This window comes from Tamandua tetradactyla, chromosome 8 (genome assembly GCF_023851605.1).
Source record: "Tamandua tetradactyla isolate mTamTet1 chromosome 8, mTamTet1.pri, whole genome shotgun sequence".
In the NCBI taxonomy this organism is placed as follows: Eukaryota; Metazoa; Chordata; class Mammalia; order Pilosa; family Myrmecophagidae; genus Tamandua; species Tamandua tetradactyla.
In genome coordinates, this window is record NC_135334.1 from 1,063,401 (window position 1) to 1,070,263 (window position 6,863).

Sequence of the window (6,863 nt, forward strand, 5' to 3'; positions counted from 1 at the left end):
GCAAGGAGCCTACTGGGATGGGGGGTGATCAGGAGCACTGGCTTCTAGTCATTCACTGTGCAACCTTCTCTACCTCTCTGGGGATCTGTTCCCAGGTTTGTACAGGAGAAGGTCATATGGCATATGTCAGGAGGCTTTGGATCAGATTGACCTGAGTCCATATCGCTGCTCTGCCTCCAGCTATTTCAGAAAAGAACAAGTCACATCTCCTCTCTGAGCCCTGCATTCCACATCTGTCCTGTCACTGGGGTCCCTATGGGGATGGAGATAGACACATCACGTCCCCTCTCTGAACCCTGGGTTCCATGTCTGTCCTTATCCCCTGGGGTCCCTGAGGATGGAGATGGTGTGGAGCTCAACAGGCAGGGGGAGCACACACAAAAGTCCCACAGCCCAGCCCCACCAGATGATGCCAAGGATGCTCCAGGAAGGATGGACACCCTGTGATTGCCACAGGGAATGGGAACCTCCTGAGGACACGCCATGGGAGAGTTGTCCATTCAGGACTTGGATGGTTAAAGCAACAGCAATAATTAATAATAATAATAATAATAATAATAATAATAATAATAATAATAGCAAATGCTTAGGTAGCACTCACCGTGTTCCAGGTAATGTTCACCATCTTTGAAATCTAACTCTCCCACCAATCACACACCTTGTTGCACAAGCATTGTGTTTCTGTACACATCAACCTCTTGGCCTCCCTGGAAGTAGGTGCTGGGCTGGAATTTGAGGTGAAAGATGCTTATTAGCAAAAGCTTCAGCGAACACGGGGAGCAGGATTGGGTAGAGAGAGGCAAGTCTGGGCCAAGCCCCCAAAGCCCTGGAGTAAGCACTGACCATCAGTTGTCTGCATTGGGGCCCAGGTGGCTAGGCCTTCATTCCCCTGGGCTCAGTCTGTCCTTGGCTGGCCCGCAAGGCCAGGAGCTCAGGAGGGCCTGGGAAATGAGGCTGTGTTCTGACCCTCCCACAGGGCATGTCCTTCCTTGAGGGGAGATGGGGCAGCTCGTTACACTTTACTGGTAAGAAACCGAAGCATAGAACCACTCCCCAAAGAGCACACAGGAGCAAAGGGGAGTCAATCCAGACAGTGCAGCTTCTAAGGCAGTGCTGTCACTGCTAAGAGTGTTGCCTCCTAAAGATGTACTGTGTGTTGCACCTTATAATTTGTAAAGTACTGTCATCTCCAGGATATCATCTGACCGCTCCACAACCTGTCATTACTGATGAAGAGCTTGAGTACCAGAGATGGCAGGAGCCTGTCCCCCATCACACAGCAGGTAAGGGAAGAGGTAGGATTTACCCAATTCTGACCCCTGACCCCAAAGTCCAGCCCCATTGTCCTCCTCAGACTCCTGCTGCCCCAGCCTCTCAGCCAAGGGCAGCTCTGGGCATCGCCTAACTGAGACGATCACAGCTGTGCACTCCTCTCTCCTCAGCTGCAGGTTGGTCAGGGGAATGGATGCTGCTTCCCAAGAGGGTCTTTGATGTGTTGTTCCCCCTGAAGGCCCCCCTGCCAGGAGTGAGTCCCCTGATGAATGGGGAGGACGAGTCCCTGTGGTTCCATGCCTGACCTCATCTGGGGAGCGGCTCTGTGCCTGTCCCATTCAAAATGCTACTTAGAGACACAGACATTTCTCAACACACAGCAGGCATGCAAATGAGTGCTGTCATGGAAAGAATAAGGATATCATCCTAATAGCCCTGAGATAAAATACAGTCATGGGAGGAAATTTACCCTGAAATTGGGTTCATCGGCTCTGTGGATAGGCCTTCCCCTTCCATGGCCATCACTGCGTTGTCACCTGGTTCCTCCAGAGATACAGAGCTGCAGAGGCCTTGGTGTTCCGTCTCTAGGGAGCCTGGAGCAGAGGCCTCCTGCCGGGGGCTCCTACTGCTCTGGAATTAAAACCCCCTCTCCTGTCTGCAAATTCACCAACCTCATGAGGGGCCATGGGATTCCTGCACCCCAGCCCCCCCAAACCTCAGCTTTGGGCATTTTCCTTTGGAGTTGAGCCCCCTGTGGCCTGGCAGAAGATCCAGGGCTACTCAGGGGGACATCAAGACAGTCCATTATCCACATAGGGCCACCCCTTGGGATGAGTCATTTCCTAAGAACTAGAACGGAGACTCCTGAACAAGGCTCTAGACTCTTCACAGTAAGGACCCAGTACACATTTTTAGCTTCATTGTCAGCTGTTCAGTGCCCCCAGCTGTAGAGAAAGTGTCACATCCCCCAAACACGGCATGGACTTGCCCAGTCCTGAGTCTCTGTGAGGGCTGCCTCTCCTCACCTTCTCAGCCCAACACTCAGGTCCAATACACCTGCTCCATGCACATTCTGGCCTCTTCCCACCCTGTATTAGCTAGGGCTCTCAAGAGAAACAGAATCAGCAGAGACACATGTAAATATAAAATTTATAAAAGTGTCACACGTAGCCATGGGGATGTAAAGTCCAAGATCTACAGGGCAGGCTGAAAGCTGGCAGTTCCTATGAAGGTCCTCAATGAACTCTTAGGAGAGGCTGGCTGAAGCAGGATGAGAGATTGTCTCTTCTGATTCCTCCATAAAAGCCTTCCAGTGATTAGATTAAACATCACTCATTGTAGAACACACTCCCCTTAACTGATTGCAAATGCAATCAGTTGATGCAGCCAACATGGTCATGATTTAAAAGTCCAAGAAATATCCTCACAGTGACAGACAAGCCAACGCTTGTCTGACCAGTCAACTGGGCACCACCACCTGGCCAAGTTGACACTTGAACTTGAGCATGACACACCCCCATCTCCCTACATGTCCCGGCCTCCTCTCACCCCACCTCCATGCACATCCTGTCCTCCTCTCACCTCTCCTCCATGCACATCCTGTCCTCCTCCCACGCCTCCTCCATGCACATACTGTCCTCCTCCCACCCCTCCTCCATGCACATCCTGTCCTCCTCCCACCCCTCCTCCATGCACATCCTGTCCTCCTCCCACCCCTCCTCCATGCACATCCTGTCCTCCTCCCACCCCTCCTCCATGCACATCCTGTCCTCCTCTCACCCCTCCTCCATGCACATCCTGTCCTCCTCCTACCCCTCCTCCATGCACATCCTGTCCTCCTCTCACCCCTCCTCCATGCACATCCTGTCCTCCTCCCACCCCTCCTCCGTGCACATCCTGTCCTCCTCCCACCCCTCCTCCATGCACATCCTGCCCTCCTCTCACCCCACCTCCATGCACATCCTGTCCTCTTCCCACCCCTCCTCCATGCACATCCTGCCCTCCTCTCACCCCACCTCCATGCACATCCTGTCCTCCTCCCACCCCACCTCCATGCACATCCTGTCCTCCTCTCACCTCTCCTCCATGCACATCCTGTCCTCCTCTCACCCCTCCTCCATGCACATCCTGTCCTCTTCCCACCCCTCCTCCATGCACATCCTGCCCTCCTCTCACCCCACCTCCATGCACATCCTGTCCTCTCACCTCTCCTCCATGCACATCCTGTCCTCCTCCCATGCCTCCTCCATGCACATCTTGGCCTCTTCCCACCCTGGAGGTAATGACACTCTATTTGGGCCCCACTGAGGATAGCAGGCCTCACTGTACTGCATGACCTGTGACAGTTCATGTCCTTCTCTCATATTTGTAGTATAGATCTCCTGAGGGCAGAGCTGGATCAGAGTCTGCCCTGGGTTCCCTTACTCAGGGGCTGGACACAGCACTTATTGAGTGATGACCCAAAGGTGACTGATGGGTACCTTATGCAGCCACCACCCCCCTGAACTCTCTGTCCTGCTACCTCTGCTCTGGGCTTCCTAGGATCTGAAAGTGAAAGCAGGACCCACATGCAGGAGATAGGCAATGCTTACACATAATGAAGGCAAAGCTGCCACCAATCCTGGCTCTCTGCTGTAGAGAACAGCACTTAATAGCCACAGGTTCTGTCCCCACCAACTTTCCAGTCCCTTCCCCACTCCTGTGACACACGCATTCACAATACACATACAGACTCATGCCCTTACAGGTATAGACACACAAACATATGCATGTACAAGCACATACATGCAACTCATGCATCCATACACTCATGCACACACCTGAATGCACACACTCATACACATGCATGTGCACACACTTACATATATTCTCATGCACACACATGCATGCACTCTCATATAAATGCACAGACACATGTACACAGGCAATACATTCACATGCATACTCACATGCAACCACCCACATTCACCAACACTCACACACATAAATTCTCACATGTATACATGCACTATCATTCCCTCTTATCTTTGACCAAATTTCAGATGAATTAAAAACACTTCAGTGCTTTTGTGGCTCCAGGAATGGTCATTTGTGAATATCTTTGAAATTCGGTTCAAACCAGGAGGACTTTCCCCAGAGGAAGAGTCAAAAGACGCTGAGCTGGCCCACTGGGAAGGAAAGTATTGCTGCTGCCTCAAAATTGAGTTTGGTTCTCTGCTCTCCACCCACTTCCCAGGAGGTTCAAGCCCCTCCTCATAAACTAGGGAAGATAAAAGAGAGATAAAGGACTTCCCATGTAGGCATGAAACCAGGGCCAGAGCCCTGCTGCAGTCTCAGAGAATGTACCCAACACCTGCCTGCCTCCCGACATTCCTGCCTCCAGCTTGGGATGCAGGCAGCCCCGCAGTCTGGGGCTCTGTGGTGAGCTCTCAAAGCAAAGCAGCATGCTAACAGGAAGCTTCCCCTGAGATGTTTCAGGGTAACAGGAGGATGGGTAAGAGGAAAGTGGCCTGAAAGGGATAGCCAGTATTAATACACTCTGCACTCCCATACCACCTCAAGGTGGGGCAACACATAGCAACAAGTGGTGTCCTTGCCCCCAGTAAGGGGTGAAGCAGCTAATGTCCCATGGGATGCAGCTCTGCTCCCAAGGATGAGCCATAGCCACCACCACCAGACCTACCACAAGGTATGGTGCTAACACACTCTCCAGGAAGGCAGTCATGGCCAAGAAGTTTGGGGAGAGGCTGGGGGAGGCCCTTGGAGGAGACTGCTGACCCATTGAGTAGCCCAAAGGGTTTGAGAAACAGCCCAGGGGTCCTAGGCCTCTGCCTGCCCATCCCAAACCTGCCCTGTGAAGTCAGAACCCTTGCAGGACAGGAAGGGTATAGTGGAGACAGAAGTACCTCAGGAAGGGGGTCTGGGTTAAAGGCAGAGCCCTGCCTTCCCTTAGTCTTAGTCTCTCCATCTGTAAAATATGGGGTGGGAATAGCATATTTTAGTCACCTGGACTGGTCTAAGTTGAAGGAAAAGTGACTTAAGAAAAATGCCTGGAGGCTAAGGGAGGGTGGAGTGACCTACAGGGGCTGGATGGCCCAACCCCCAGAGGGCAGACCGTGTGCCCAGATGGTACCCCTGAGCAATTGTGATCACCCCCACATAGAGAAGGGCACATGCAGTACGAATTCAGGAGCCCTGGTTTCCAGTGTCTTCTGGAGTCTTCTCCATCCTGTGTCCTGAGGCAAGGCCTGTCCCCACTGGGTCTCAAAGATGGGCAGGGTGCATGAGGTCCTGGTGGCTGCCTGCTGTCACTCCACTGTCCCTGCAGGAAACCCAACACTCCCCCCACCACCAGCTTGCCCCTCAGGACCCTGTTCCAGGCCTTCTTCCTGACGACCCTCCCTGTCCTCTCTTCTTCATGGGGTTCCCCAGTAGAGCTTTTCAGTTCACACGTCTGCAGACCTCACACTTCTTCTGTCCTGGCTGCTTTACTTTGCAGTTTAAAGGACATGTGTGCGCAAATGGGCTGAGACCCAAGGCGGAACAGGGGGCAGTTAGGAGGCTTTGGAAAGCTTACATAATTTAGTCATACATTTGACAACTTTGGTGAGCAAAGAAAAGCCTAGCACGGTACTAGGTCCTTTGTAAGATAGAGTACAAATTAAGATTTTTATTCTGTATTATTATCAGAGTTGGTCAGGATGGGTCAGAGGGGAGTAGATTCAACACCAGGACTCTGAACTAAAAGGCATCATCAGTGGCCTCCACCTCCTGTTTCCCTATTATTCACCAAAATGCAGCCTCAGACTCTTTGTGACAGAGCCATAGACTATGTACCAAGAGACCATGCAGTAAAGATGCCAGTCCACCTCGATTTCCCCACCCCACTCCATCTGCTGTCTGAGTGGGCAGGGTTGGGGCCCTCACTCCTCTTGCAACCCTGCACTCCAGCACATCAGGGGTCACTTTCATTCCTCATGGGGAGTCTGTCTGGTGACTGGCCCAGTAAGCCCCAAAGGAGCCAGAGGAGAGAAGAAAAATATGGGACTCCCTTCACTCAAATGAGATAGTCAAGGCACAAAGCTCTCCGATGGCCTTGTTTCGATGAGGCATAGGGCTAGTTTGTCAAAAGGGGAAAAACACACAATCAGCTTGGAAAAGCTTGAGTAATGGCAGTGGATTAGAAGTTTTTACTTTCTTAACTGGCAAATACTCCTTTCATGATAGGCTGGAATTTCTAATAAATTTGATGGTGTACCTAAATAGAAGTCTATCCTAAAGTACACTGGAGTGAGAGGAACAAAAACCCAAGAAAAACCCAAAATTCCCTTTAAGAGGTCATTTGAGAACTCTACTTCTTACTAAGATGTAGCAAGTCAGAGTATTTCAACATTCCTGCTGCACCAGCTAGAAAAGGCTTTATAAATTACAAGAACTCACATTGTTAAAATATCAGTGAATTTAGAAGCAATAAGAATGAAATATACTACAATTATAGAAAGAAAAGGAGAGGGGAAAACCTTTCAGAGTGAGCAGAAAATTGAAAGCTATATAAATCTTTTGGGGGCATATACCTCTTCTAGACAAGGATT